At 40.5% G+C, this 16,006-nt stretch overlaps 1 protein-coding gene and 1 long non-coding RNA gene across 14 annotated transcripts in view; both read right to left on the reverse strand.

Moving 5' to 3' along the window:
* Window positions 1-16,006, reverse strand: part of CTBP1 (C-terminal binding protein 1) — a 234,332-nt gene that overhangs the window by 133,862 nt on the left and 84,464 nt on the right. The gene's annotated exons all lie outside the window — the stretch shown is intronic.
* Window positions 197-15,710, reverse strand: LOC148223859 (uncharacterized). Its single transcript, XR_015802996.1, has 2 exons — window positions 6,777-15,710; window positions 197-1,896 (listed from the first exon to the last, which is right to left on the reverse strand). It is a non-coding gene; the product is annotated as an uncharacterized LOC148223859 (long non-coding RNA).

Here is a 16,006-nt window from a genome sequence, read left to right on the forward strand (position 1 = left end):
CTGTGTGGGCTGTACACACTCATTCTCAGAACAGACCTGCTGATGACTGAGCTACTGCTTTCAGAGAAATTAATTTTTTTTCCTTCCAAATCCTTCAGAAACTTGGGTTGGTTTTTTTTTTAGCAATAATCACAAAACATTTTAAATCATGTGAATAAAGACCTCAAGTTATTTAATCAAAACAACAGAGACATAATCACAAAGAGAACAGTCTTTTTATTTTCATGAAAAGGACAAGGGTTCAATACCAAAAAGTTCAAACCCATATGGAGAAAGGGCAGGATGAAGTTTACTAATATGTCCAAAAATCTGAAACATAGACTTGATCTAAAATAAAAACCCAACCCCTCAGATGCTTCTGCTTCATCCTCTGCATTCAAGAGCTGAAACCACGAGATGTATATTGTCAATTATTCTGCAATATGTTGGTACCCATAAGCACTCTTACAGATCTAAAAGCATGAATTTATTATTTTTCTGGAGGCAAAAAAATAAGATCATCTTCCCAAGGTGTTGCACTCCCCCTCTGCATCAGGGAGTGCCCATCCCATACATTGCTTTTCTTCTGCAAGCACAGTGTCCAACCTCACAACCAACCCAACTCCAGCAAGGGATGCAGGTCAGTGATCTCCCAACAGCTGGCCCTGAAAAGCCACAGCTGGATGTAAAAAACTCCTATTCAGGCATTTCCTCCTCATCAAGAGAAAAGCTTTTCTTGCAGGCTCTGGTGACAACACGAGCAGGTGATGTTGGGTTTGTGTAGTCCAAGCACAGAGACTGTTGGGAATATTCATCCAAGGGGCTCCACCTGCTCAAGAGCAGAAGGGGCACCAAAACCTGAAAGACCCATCAGGGCTTTAGGAACATCCAAAAACAAGGCACCATTCCCTGACCAGGACATAGCAATTTGGCTCCATCAGGAAAAGAAAAGGAACTCAAATTAAACTTTGCAGAAAGCAGATTTGAACAACACAAGTGGTTTGTCCTTCCATCTTCCATGACAGCAGTGCCACTACATCTGTTTGTAGAAGTTTCTCTGCAGCAGCACCTTCAAACTGTAACTTGCAGCACATGCTCTGTCCTTATCTCCAGATGTTAAAATCAAATTAATCCCTCAGCAGAAATGCACAGATTGCTGTCCTTGGACCAAGTGCACCACATCCCATGCAAGCCTCGCTGATGCTACGTGATCACCAACCAGAGGAAAAACAGCACTGCAAGGTAATATAAACTGGAGGTGCATGTGGGACACAAGAAATGCTTCTTAGTAATAAACTCAGAATATCTGACATGAAAAAAACCAATAATGTCCCATTAGGTCCCCTGGTCAGGGTACTTAGCTCTTTGTTTCCCCACAGAGCTTTTCAAAGGGTTGATCCATCCTTTCCCCAGCTGCTCTCACAAATGCATCCTGTCCCATACTAAATTCAGTGTACTTAAGATGGGCTGCACTTCATCCACTAGAGCACCCAGTAGAGCATCCATCTGCTCTATACCCACTCTGATCCAGCTCCCACCTGGCTGGCATGGCCCAAAATCTTATGGCAGAAGATGGGCATGGCAACCTGGGGCTCAGCTGGGAGCTTTCCACTGAGAGCCTGCCAACATTTCCTTGAATCCATTCTTCTCACTATGCTCTCCTGTACCCACAGCAACTGTGAATCACTATTAATTATGCCCTTTTGCCTGACCCACGTATCTCAGAATTGCAGTATCTGGGATGGGCTAAAAAGAGGAGAAAAAAAAAAAAAAAAAAAAGGAGGGAAGCTGCTCATTTTGCTTCCTGGACAACTCCTTTTAGAAAAGCCAACTCTGTTCTGATTTTTCTCCACTATTTTTTCCTGTGTCTTTCCTTTCTTCTTCAACTTCTCTTCTGTATCTTCCTTTTGTTTCTCTCTGCAAGAAGAGGAATCGGGTTAGGAAAAGGGAACGATGGAGACCGCTGATCTAAATTGCTTCACATCTTCAAATATGTGGAGAGAAAATGATGGGGCGTGGGAAGGGAATGAAGCCCTGTGGGTTTTCTTTTCCAGATGACTTTCTTTCCTTCTGGCTCATGACTGAACAAGATATGAGAGAATAAGAACTGCTGGAGCTTTTGGCAAATACTGAAAAGGAGAACATGCGACTACAATTATTCGGAGAATAAGAAGCAAATGCTAAAGAAAAAATAAACCTCACACATACAGGCTATGGTCTCTTTCCAGAGGGAGCAGGTTTTATTCAGTCTGAATTAAATGTGTTTACTTTTCCCATTAATTCAAGTGTGGATTTCATACAAAATTCACAAATATGTCAAATACAGTGAGGAACACCAGCTTAGAGGCATCACAAAGCATTCTTTTATTGTAAGGGAGAAGATACACAGATCTGTTTCCTGAAGGATGACAAGGAACCAGAAAAAGATGAAAGCACAACCTTAATATTGAAACTTACAATGTCAAAATGTTCTTGCCTGCACACTAGGAGGCACCACCATGCATTTCTTTGTTTACACTGATCTCTGCACGGAAAATAGATTAAAACTGACCCTGCTACTGTGCACTGCTGCATGGAACATGCTTCATTTCTGGTTCAGAAGAAAGAACCCTCGTGATAACAGAGTACTTGAGCATGCCTGGGTTTGCTCCCACAGAACATGAGCTGTCCTCCAGGTACTGAAGCAGAAGGCACCGTGCTGCAGCTGCCCCCAGAGATCCATGTTTCCCCCTGAAATGGCTCACACGTCCTTCCTCACCACCCTGGCACACACCAGCACAGCCACGAGAACTGCAAACCCACCAACACTGAACACAAGAACAGAAAGTGAGTATTTATTTAAACATAAGCTATTCTGGAGACCTTCCTTCATGGGTTTCTTACTCGTGACCTTTGGGAAGGAAGGACACGTTCAAAACCTCAGTCACTGTTTGCAGAGGTGATACCATCCATGCAATAAACATAAAACTGATGATCTGCCTTCACCAAATGCACCAGAGAAAACAATTTGTCTGTTTTTAACTCATTTAAAATGGAGAGAACTCTTCACTGGGAGAAGAGTTTTCCATAGGAACAGGGTTTGCACTTTGTGACGTTTTCAGAAAGACCTAAGAAATAATATAAAATAACAACTATTTCTGCCTCCTGCCAGGCTTGTTGGAGTATTTTAAAACAGCTTCGCTAAAATAAACCAACTTTTTTTTCCCTGAACAGATTTGCCACCAGGGAATCAAATCTTACCCTTATAAGGCTACAGCAAAACAAAAGTCCTGAAAAAAACTACAAAATCGAGTCCATTTTTTAACTCAGGAAACAGGAATATTAAGACACAACAGGTTTAAAATCAGTTCCTTCAGAATTAGCAATAGTCAGATGCTTCAGAAAATAATGTTCCCAAAGATCACCTTCTGGTCCTTCACTCCTCTTCATCTAGTGAGATCTTAAACTACTAGAGCTACAAAGCTAAAGCAGAGATTTTAAATCCACAGCCAGTATTCAGACTTTACCCACTGCAATGTTTTACACACACAGACATGGTTACTTTTACCATTAAAGAACTCAAGCTGTTACGGCAAAGCAGAAATTATTTAAACAACTTTGCCTACAATCACTGATCCTGCCTCAGTATTAAAACCCCAATATACACAAACAAAAAGATAAACCCCTTAGTGTTAAACACTGGAGAAAGATATTTTTAAAATGGACTCTCAAATAGTTTACAATAATTTCAAATAATGCCTGTGCTAAGCTAACACAGAAATCAAAGTATTTGAAAAAAAAAAATCAATGTTAAAGATTAATGTTCTCTCCAAGGCAGGACAAATTGCAGGGAAAAAAGGTTGAAAACCCAAGGATTTTCTTTTCCGTTTTACCAATTTTCTGCCATGGGCCTTATTCTATTTGAGAAGTTGCATGAGAAGCAAATTGCTCCAAAACTGAGCTGAACCCCACCCAAGTTTAAGTGAACACCAAACACAGACCACTTCCTTTGGGTTCTTGGTATAAAAACAAAATATTACCAAAATATGCAGCAACAAAGGATGCTGCTAGGGCAGCTTGTATGAGCTGATGTCTGCAGCTTTCCAAGTCTGGCTAAGTAAACTTGAAAGGATCTTGAGAGGAAAAGTTAATTTTCATCGTCTTTTCTCATTATCTGACACTACGAGTTGAGTTGTATAAAAGATTTTACTGTAGCACATACAAAAGCAGCGGCACACCAGTGAGCACTTCATTAATTAAAAGCCAGAAAAGGAAGTTTGCTAAACGAAGCAAATGTTCTTATCACTCCTATCTATATTCATTAAAACTGACAGGAAACCAAATATCACCATCTGTCTACTTGCAATAAAGACACTAAAAACAGCTCCGGGGTAGAAGAATAATATAAAGTATAAAACTCCAGTTTTTCAAGTTTCAGTTTTAAATGGACAAGAGAGAAACTGATGTCAGACGAGGGAGAATGAAGAATGACAAGGAGCTGGTACATGAGACTGAAAAAAAAAATTATATGCTTTAGAATACAAATTGAAGCCTCTTTGAAACCTCAGAAAACAACAAACTTAAGTTTGCCCTGTCTTTTTCATTCAGATCAATGGGTCTGGAAAAAGCCAAGTGTTGGCAGCTCATTTGCCTATTTAGAAATAACTGCTACTAAAAACAGTCAGAAAATTTTATTATGCAACTTAAACTGTGAGTTTTTGATGGTCAAGCAAGTCCCAGGAAACACTTGTGCTTTATTACGTCCTGATACACTCTCTTCAGATTTACAAGAGATCATTCTTTTACTTTTTCCTATATTTGGATTTTGCTTACAAATCAGAAACTTGATATAAAATTGAGTAAGATTTGATGAAAGGAAAAGGATGACAGAGGTATTAACTTAGCTCTGAAAAAAAATCAGGGCTCACACCAGCAGCAGAGGAGGTGAACCGAAGGTCACTGATTTAAGGTACTTTCCAGCACTTCTACAATTCTTACCTTCTAGTAATCACCTTTTTTTTTTTTTTTTTTTTTGCACAGCAGGGGAGAGGAAAGAAAAAACAAATAGTTGGTAATAAGATATTTAATGACAGAAATGAAAATAAACTACTGCTCACACTCTCAAGAGCACCCAACTCCCTGTCGTTAATTCTGCACCATTCCCCAGCTGCATTTTGCATAGCAATGAAAAGCACTTCCAGTTCCTCTCTATGCTGCATAAAATATTAGCTCCACAGTCACAGTTTTTAAGACTAAATAAGGTTAAAGTAATTTAAGGCTGAGATAAATAGAAGAAAAAAGAAAATTCATTGTTAAAAGTCTCCCAGCCCCCTGCAGTGCCGAGGTACCGGAGCACATATGGTGTGGAGCAGATCCCCGAGACCTACAGGAAGCACAAATGGGGTCAGGAGAGGAGGAGCAAGGGAGTTCAAGACTAAATCAAAGCCTTATTGATTTTTATTATTATGTTCCTCCAGGATGGTACTTTTTCTTTTTTTTTGTTTATTTTCTGTGCTAAGAACAATTATTCATACCTTAAAAAAAGCTCTCATTAATATTCTGTGAGAATGCTTTTTTATCCTCAATACAATTACAGTAGAGCAGTTATTATTCTTCTGTTAATACTTTAACAATACTAACAGAACTATTAACAACTCAGCATAATGAGGCATTTGTGAAACAGAATTGTAGGGCTACTTCTGTTTACTAAAGAAACCACAACAGAACTATACGAGCTAAATAAAATCTGAGTCTAAAAAAGTCACTGTAAACTGATGTGCAAATGTGCCATCAGATTCTTCCCTGATTCTGAGGAATCTCTTTTTGAAAGTCAAGTCAATCCAGTAAGGATATAGAAAAATCAAGTATTTTTAAGTGAAGGTTGAAATTCAAGAGTAAATTCTATTTTTCATTCAATAAATAGCAGAGACATCTATTTGCACATGCCAATGAAATCACTGGGATGCTTAGAAAGGATTTGGAAGGCAAACGTGGAGATATGTAACAGAAGAGAAAATACAAAACCATCCATAAAAAAATCCTGACTGTGCTGTAAAAATGCATCCAGACTGATGCTGGATGATTTTTTATTCTAAGGTGGTTATACAGCATCTAAAACACACAAGACACATTGCTGTGATGGGAGGGAAAAGCCAGTGTTGTTACCTTTATAAACCTTTTAATAAAAAACTGCATAGAAGGGCAACAAGCATAACCCAGATTACTAGATTCTGGAAAATTTTATTTTATATATGCCTTGTTAGAGCTCCTATTTTCCTACTGAGAGTAGTAACTGTGGAAGTTGCATTTAAGATTATTTGCTAACAGAAAGCAATCGAATACTCAGGTTCTTCAGGAGCGCGGATAATCAGTGGAAAAGGTGAAATTCTCTGACAAAACAAGAAAGCACAATTCACTCCTGCAGTCCTCCTGTCCACAGCTGCCACAGTAACAGCATGCAAATCAAAGCATCTTCCACAGCACACACTGGAGAAAACCAGCCCCAGACTCCAGGCTCCTTGGATTTGAGAATGCCAGGCTGGGAAAAGCCTTCTTGGGAACTGAGAAAAGATCCGTTTCCTACAACCCTCTTAAAAAGGTAAATGAAGCTGAATCCTGAAACATGGTGTCTTAGTCCCTTCTGTTCCCATACTGGTGAAGCTGCTTCTGTATTGTTTTCCTTTATTTAGAGAAAACTTTATTCAAATATCATATACATATACTACCAGTATTACTAATTCATGCTTATTTATATACATAAATATGAAAATATCAACTTATTAAAGACCAGTATGGGGTTTTTTTCATCTTGTACCCACCTTGGCAACGAGCTGATAAATCTCCTTTGCCTGGTCTCTACCCACAGATGAAGCTGTCCCTTCTGTAAGGTAACACCAAGCAGACTCTTTATCTGGTTGTACCAACCCCCCTTCTTGCTCACAGGTTTACATAAACTGTGTTTAAATTCAGGATGGGTTTTGCCCCTTTGTACTCAAATGCATCCTCTTCTCTTCATCCTGATACATACAATAAACCCTGGATTTGTCAGGTTTAATCCTAGCTTGCAGTATGACTTATTTTGGTGAACAATTCACTTTAACACCTCCTCATCCACTGCAACACCTCCTGGGTATTATTCTTGAATTTGCTTTAGATAGTCAATAACAGTTTTCCACACACCTTTGTAAAAGCTTCCCGAAAAATCTACATTTAAGTGACTGCTCCAGTGACAATATCCCAGTCACATCGCCCTCGTGTCTTTTATTTAAAGTACAGCACCATCACCTCTGCACACCAGTGATGTAAGTAAGGCTTGTCACGCTTCTGTTCTAGAGCATTAAAAAAACTGACCCAAAACCAAGTCCATCCAAAGTGTACCTTTTAATCCACACAAAGCTAAAATAATTTATTACTATTTACATTGCTTTAATAGCTTTTTTGGGTTGCTATTTAGATGGTCTTAGTAGTAATGACTACAGCAAGCTGGAACAGGTTTGCCACAAAACAGAACTCAGGGCAGCACTAAAAATAAAACCTGGGTGTCTTGAAGCCTGGGAAAAATACAGCAATGCTCCAAGGGTGTCAGTACAAACCTGCAAAACAAATTTTCTACACAGACAACATTTCTTATTCATCAATTTGAATGGACAGATATTTACAGACTGAGAATAATTCAGTTTCTACAGGTTTCTTGGACACTCCCATCATCGTGCTCCCCTTTCCCACGTGTTTCTTCTCCCACATTTAATTTGTCTGCCCTCCACCATCTTTCTTGCCTTGAACCAGGCTCATGCCAGCTATTTCTCCATGTCCTGCTATTGCTTTTCTCTCCCCCATGCCCAAATGATGTGATGCAGGTGATGGCTGAGCCCACCAGGGCAAGGTCTCAGTAAGCTCAAGTGCAGGAGGGTCTCACCTCTTGGGGAACAACCCAACCTTTTTCTGCCATTTCTTTACACTATGCAGTAATGATAGTACCTTTTTTCCCTTTTCCCAGCCTCTCCCATTATTTCTCTCTCTTTTACATACTATCCTTTACTTTTCAGGGTTTTTTCCTTTTTTTTAATTATCCTATCACTTCCACAGTCTTTAAGAGAAAGCTGAGGCTGTTAAGTGTCTCACACCTGTCATTTCAGCATTATGATTAGGAAGCAGATTCTGAAAATCCAGATGCCATCATAAAACTGGTAAACTAAGAAATCTCACCTCAGATTCCATCACTTTATCACTGTTCTTGTATGCTTCCCTAGATACCTGCTGATCACCATCAGAGACAGGATATTGAATTGTAAGTGCTTGCTCTGAATCAGAACAGCTGTTCTTACAGATTTATTGCTAAAACAACATGGGTTCTGCCAGACCTAAGAAAATCAGCAAGAAATAAAGTTACAGACTTGTACTTTGCTACAAGTAGCTTTGGTATTTGGAAATTCTTTTTCTTTGTCTACATTTGTTAGACTGCCATGCAAAGAGAGTTAATTCTGGTAAAGATTAACACTTATGTAAAGTACCCAGATGATTTATTTGATTGTGATAGAAAACATCTAGATATGAAATTCTGCACAAAATACTTTTCAGCTTCTGAGAAATATGGGTGAAACTACTTTGAACATGATTGCGTTTAGAGCATCGTCCTTATTAACATAAGAAAGAAAAACGATTTGTTGGAAAACACTCACTATTTGAGGTATTCCATACTGTTTTCCAATGTCATTTTCCCAGAGACACCAAGAATGGTTTGGTTTTGTGGTTTGGGTGGGGTAGGGGAGAAGGTTGTTGATGTTTTGTGAAAAGCTACCAAAGCTTCCTTTGTTTGTTTGCTGATCCTCAGCTACAGTAGCAAGTGGCTGCTGGCAGACCTAACTTCAAAAGCCAGCTGCAGGAGAAACTGTCATTATTACATCCATTCAATCTAAAACTAAAATACTTTTAAAAATATATATATATAAAACAAGCAAAATTTTAAAAATATTCCAAATAAACAGCAGAAGGTTTCCTCAATGGCAAAGTCCCAAGCCCAGCTGGCCAAACCCTTCCAACCACATACCCACCCTTGGGTTTCAGATCCAAGTTAAATTCCACAACCCACCAGTGTTATCTTACCAAATTCAGAGCAGGAGGAAAACATCTAGAGGACTCCAGCATAGGCAGAGCACGGACACACACACAGAGCAGCACTCCCAGGGGCCTGCTCTGCAGGATTTTATTCAGGAATGCACACACTTCTTGCTCCAGTCAGAAATATTCAGAGGCTCCAGCACATGAACAGTAACTCACCAACCCCATTTCCTGGTCTGTATCATAAAATAAACACAGTATCCGAGATGGACTCTATGGATTTATGCCCTTTCAAAATAATTTAGTAATTAGAGGGGGAAAAAATAAAACCACAAGAAAAGTGAACGGTTCAAAATGTGCAGTAAATAGTTTTGAAAGCAATGTTCTCATCTGGGAGTATTGCAACAGATGTTTACCATGAGCTACTGCAACAGTTAATCCAACTCCCAGCCAGATTACCTCTTTGCCTTTGGAAACAAGCCTTTTTTCCATGGGCAACTCACAGAAAACAAGGGGATGTGCCAGAACTGACAGCAAGCAGTTAACTGAATGAAGCAGGAGGGGAAAAAAAAGCCATAAAGCTCAACCAAATAAACTGGTATCTGGCACAAAAGACTTAGATGAACAGGTGTATGTGTGGGTGGGATTGGAAGGAAAAAAATAAAGAAAAGCATTTAAACAAAGCCTCCATTGACATTCTGGTCACTGAAGTGGGTACACACAAAATGAGCCAAAAAACATTTTTTAACAATTCAGCAAATAATTGATTTCTTTCCCTATTTTTTTTTTTTTTTTTGCAGAGGATAGGAAATACAATTATTGAACTTGGATTTCAAATGTGATGCCAATAAGCCACAGTAACAACTCAGAGGTTATTCTATTCCAAAATATTCTGAGGAAGAATGAAAAAAGGAAGGTACAAAACTAGGTATACAATCTGGTATTTACTCCTTAAAGATACAAATGTAAATCACAACTTAAAGCATCATTATTTAAAGATTAAATTATCATTTCTTAACGAATGCAAATCGGATCCCTGTTTACATTTCCTAAAGGCAAGTGAAGGGTTAGTAAGTCCATGCCCAGAGCCATCCTTGTGCTCCTGATTTCACAGGCATTTAATTTTGAAAAAACCTTGAGCATACATGTGTCCTGTGAAGAGTGAGCAGTCCATTCCCTTTGACCATCCAAAAGACATCAAGGAAGAGAGGTAAGTACACTGTGTTCTCAGTGAACTCACCTGAGCATCACCTATGGCTCCCCCACCCCTGGGACCACACTCACCCTGGCTGCACCAGCATCCATGGAAAACTGCTGGGAGGCAGAGGTGGTTTTGAGAATTTACAGCCTTGTACAGCTTACAAGGCTTCCCAGCACTTTCACAACTTTCCCCTCCACATTCCCAGCTGTGGTAACACAAGAATAAGAGTCACAAATTCTGGAAACTTTGATACAAACTTCCTTCCTTCCTGAAGAAAATCTCAGCTTGTTGGTTGTTTAGGGCTTTTTAAACAGAGAAAAAAACAAATGCCAATCTGTCAAGTGTAAAAAAGATGTAAAGAGATTTTGTTCCTCTAATTGCTCAGCAGAACAATAAATGAATAAAAAGCTCTAGGAAGTCCTTTCCACTCTGCAGTATTTCTGCTGGTAATGCAGAACAATTTTCCTTGGTACTCCTCTTAATCAACAGAAACAACAGCAAACATCACCAGTCCTTTCATATTTGATGAAGAGATTGATGTTATTTATTCAAGAAAGTCTTTATAAATATTCCTTCCCTTCTAAAAAGACCAATGACCACAGAGCCACGTGCCAGCAGTACTTCTACTCATCCCTTGGCCCCTTCCAGGCCATTGGAGCAGCCACCCATTGGTCTGCTCACTAAAATACCACCTTTTGCAGCTTGCCTTGTTAAGGGTTTTTCCCCCTATGTATCGAAAGTCGTGTCAAGGGAAACGTTTTATTTTCTAAATTTTTAGTATTCCAGAGAAATACACTGACATTGCATTCCTCAAGTCTTGCCAAGAACGTCTTTTGTGTTCACAGCTTCAATGTTGATGATAAATTTTGAACACTAACAGTACAAAGCATGATTTAAATCAGAGCCTAAATCATAAATGTAAAAGTAATTTAAGCTAGTGAACCAAAAACCTTAATTTAAATAATCTCATATTGCCAATACAGTTCTCCTAAAGATCTATTTGCTTTCAGTGGTTGTTAGTTCTCATTGAGAAGGTAAATAAACTACATGCATCTATTTAAATTATTATGGAGCCTAATATATTCTACATCTTTTATTTTTCCATTTTATTAAGCAGACAATTTACTAGGCAATTATTGTTTTAACGCCGATTCCTAAGTGCTTCAAAAATATTTAGTGAGTCCTAAAGCACCTTTTATAATGACGATCATCTCCATTTTATAGAAGGATAACCCAAAGAAGAGACAATTAACTAGTCTGGGCTCTTTCCTTCACCACATTAAACTAGCTCTAAGGTAACATGATTGATCTCCACTATAACAGCAACCTGTTACACATAACTTTTCACTCTGACTGAGCAACTGTAATAATTTGGAATTATTGAGTAAGAGATCAATTAGAAGCAAAGACTCGGGTACCAGCAACAGAAGAAGGCTGGACTAAATATCTGTACAACAATCAGGAGGTTTTGCCGGATGGTTTCACCAGGATATGGCACTCAGAACTATTTTTACTTCACCTCCTAAAATGTGGATGTAAAGGTAGCACAGGCACCGTCTGCTGCTGCCTTCACAACACCACAGCTTGCTTGATGAGCGACCTCAATTATTTTGCCCTGAATGATGGCAAAAATAGCAGCGAGCACTGAAATTGCTTACACAGCCCAAGAGAACGAACACGCCAGACTTTCCAAGTTGTACAACCTCTACTTTGAGTACTCCTTTCTTAAAATTGTGCCTCGAAATTTGCAGGTTGTTGTGCCAACAACCCTTAGTGCCAATGTTTCAGTCCCATTTCTGCATTCTGAATATTGCTCATCCCAGCCTGAGACCTTACACTTGCACAGTTCCTTTCCTGAGGGACAGCAGTGGCCTGGAACGTTTACTAGTCAAGACAGGCCATGTATGAAAAGTGGGAGAAGTGGTACAGAATTATTTTTAACATTTTGCTACAGTCTCTCATCACTGTGCCTGTTTTTCATGGGTATGAAAGACTACTTGTACCCTAAGATGGCCCATGATGGGAAACTGCATCTTTCCAAAAGCATCTCCTGAGCTCTCCTCCCAAGCCAGCCCTTACCAAGGAGGAGCATCAGTGTCACTCAGGCTACTTTACCCTCCTGTGAACTTGCCTCTGCTGGGATGCACACAAATTTTAGCAGTTAGACATTAATAACCCTCTCTGAGCTTAGCCAGGAGTGGCAAGAGGCACCCTCCACCTCATGGTGCAGGAAAATAAAACAGTAGAAGACACCATGGTCCATGAAGAAACAAATTTAATAGAAGTAACCATATAAAATGCCAGCTCTTCCCCTCTGGTAAGAGGGTGACCATTACAGGGATGTAGAGCAGAAGGGTCTCAAGGAGACAACCATGGCTTTGACACTGCAAGGTCCAGCTGGACTCCCCCATCTCACTGCAGGCCCTCATCTGCAGTTTCAGGAGGTAAGAGTGCTGTTCCCTCCAAAATCAATTGCAGTACTGTTTGCCAGACCCCAAACCACACACACACGATGTTTTTTGCCTACACACAAGCACAGGAAGCAGGGGGGATGAGCAGGGACTGCAGGAGCGAGAATGGGACGAGCCAGCCACGGGTCAGGGACCTCGCTGTCCCTGCTGAAGTGAAACCGAAAGGTCTCACCCTCACTCACAGCCAGCAGCAGCATTTCCTGCCCAAGGAGATGCTCCAAGCGAATCCCTACAGTGCCTTTCCTGCCCAGCAGGCAGGCTCCAGCCCATCCTGCCCCGCCAGGCTCCAGGCTGGATGCTGCTGCCGTGGGAAGCGAGCGGGCTCCGATGGGAACGCCGGCCCCGAAAGGCAGATGTTGTGTAAATTCGTATTTCATCAAAACAGTTAATTGTGACAAGAGGGCTATAAAATTCCTTGTACTGCTTAAATTATTTCTCCACTTAGAGCAACTCTACTACCAGGAAATGTTACACATTGCACTTTATACCCAACTGGCAGCACTCAGTGATAACATTACAGCTCTGTTAAATAACAGATATAAAAATCACAGATCTTTAGAAACTACAAATTAATTTTTCTCCCGTCATTCAACATAACCACTTACAAACAAACATGCCATGCAATTGTCATTAAAAGTTTTCCAATCTAGCACTGCATGTGTTTAAATATGAAAATTATACTTCTGAAATAAACACTGCTGCTATCAGGGAAAAGTGCTACCATAAGTCACATCACTGTAAGACACAAACTACCACCATGAAGACTCGGTAATCCCTCGCATTTCACCAAGGAAATGTTCCCTCTCCATCCATCAAGGTCATGATAAAATGAAAAATGCAAACAAAAAACAGCTACAAAACAACTAGGGAGCACCTGCTAAAACTTTGATTATTTCAGATCCACAAGTACATAAAATAAGGAATTCAGAGACTGTTTTGTAATGAATGAATGATTTATCTGTATTACTGAAACCAAACCTCCAGTAATCCAAGTTTAGCAAATTCATTTTATCTATGTGAATCTTCTTGTGCACACTGGAGTGTAACTTATCAAACTCATACAATTAGGATAAAATATAACCCAAAAAAACCCAACAGAGTTTCACTTTTTCTAAACTGACCTTTTTTTACTTTATTCGGAGTTTATTATCTATTCATACTTGGAAAAGATATGTTTTTACTAACATGCATCTCCTTTAGATATTAAGTCTACACTTAGCAACATTTAGAGTAAGAAGCTACAAGGTTTTCTGCAGCTCCATGGGGTCACAGGATCTCCACCTGGTAGCAGAGAAGCAATGCAGTACCGTGCCAAGGGAAAGCAAAGCCTTCATCTGCTCCCCCTCACCTGCCTGGGTGAGAAAACAAGCAGGAGGTGTGGAGGGTAATTCAGTTCTGCAGTGCTCACATCATCTTTCACATTTCTGTTACCACCACAAGCAGGAACGCCTGACAGCCTGGCTGCACTTTGTTTACACACTATTAGAAACCAGAATTTGCTACTTAGTCTAAAAAAGTCTCACTAGGCATCAAACAGACATAGACCTTATTTCGTCTGTTTTCTCAGGATGTTCTGAAGGAAGTTTATATAATGCATGAAATTTATGCATGCCATTATGTAACAAAATCGAAGTGCAATAAAACGTACACATGGGTATTTCTACTTTCAAACAGCAGTTGCTGAACTGTAGCTGGCTTCATTTTAAAAGTACAGATCGCTTGTATAAATAGCATTTATTTGATCAGAATAATAATAATAATTTATATAGAATCCTCTGAACTTCTCACCTGCTCAATTAATCACAATCACCTCATCATAACACACTGATAAATTCAAGTTAAACTCCCTGGGTGTGTCTCATTTCAGACGATTTGGGTAGATAATAAAAGAACTACAGGTACACAGTTTTTCCTGGGGAGATGACAAATCACCAGTGGTGCAACAGGTGTCGTTCCTATCCATCATCATTCTTCCCAACAAGGATGCCCCTGTCACGGTCCCTGTTGGCAGCCAGGATGTTTGTGCACCCATGGGTGCTCGGGCAGGAGGTGAGGACACACGAGCCTGGAGCAGTGCAGCTCCTCTGGTAGGGCCACACTGAAATTCCTCCCTCACTCCATGTAAAAACCTGTATTGGTTCTCACAGCTTCAGGCTAGCAACAGAAAAATTAACTTTTTAGGCCTAGCAACAGAGCTGGCCCAACAAGCATCCTTCTGCCTCTGCAATGCACAGCAAGGGGTTAATCACACATGCAGGTGTAAATCACACTGACTATACCGACAGAACCGCTGACTTTAACCCAAATTCTATATAAGGCACCTTAAAGGTTCAGTGGCAATTTTATTTAAAAGAAACATTCAAGAACTGATTTCTGAATGGCCATAATCAGTTATTTCTACCCAAGATTTCTACTTTTCACACGTCACAGAAATGGTCGTACTACAGTTGCCAGTACCATCTCCAGCTGGGGATGCTCACAGTGTATTTAAATTCCCAGCTAAGTACTAGATGGCACAGAAAGCACAGAACCCAGTCCTAACTGCAGCCTTATGCAGAGAAAAATGCCACAGAGAAAAAAGTTGCAAAATCCGTCAGCAGATTTCTCTGTCTGGAAACGTATCTCCATCAGAAATAACTTTTGCCATGAAATCCACCAGGAAACTCAGAAGTTAAAAACGTGGATGTGGTTTTCATAAGATGTTAAATATACAGAAGAAATATAATAAATACAGTTGACTGTAAAGCACAGCATGAAAAAGAGGATAAATTGCAAAACAGAGCTAAATTTGTCCATGAAACGTGTAACAGATTTACAAGGCAAGATAAAAATGGAGAGTATTTAACTTCATATTTCTTGTTTTAAACTCAAGCCAAACAAAGTACGTTTAGATAACCACACCTAAGCACATCGATTTCCAATTAACCCAAGGGGAGGTTATTTAATATCTGGCAAATCCACAGAAAGAACTTATGGGAAGAATCCCGGCTTTTCCTCTGGGAAACATCCCCCAGCCGATTCCCATTGACTTTCCGCAATTCAGCACACGCAAATCTCGATTTCCCGACCGGAGACGCGCGGCGCCAACTCCGCGCTGGCCGGGCAGCGCAGCGCCGGGACGGGCGGCGGGGACCCCGCACCCGCGGCGCTCCCGGGGCACCCCCGGCGCCGGGAATAACGCAGCCCAGCCGGGATCCATCCCCTCGCCTTCCCGGCAGCGCTGCCCGGGGAAACTCCCGCTGCCCGCGGCACAAAGAGCCGCATCCCCCGAGCAGCGGGCAGGATGCGGCCGGCGCTGCCCCCGGCGCTGCGCTGGCGC

This window comes from Sturnus vulgaris, chromosome 4, assembly GCF_052056855.1.
Source record: "Sturnus vulgaris isolate bStuVul1 chromosome 4, bStuVul1.hap1, whole genome shotgun sequence".
NCBI lineage: Eukaryota > Metazoa > Chordata > Aves > Passeriformes > Sturnidae > Sturnus > Sturnus vulgaris.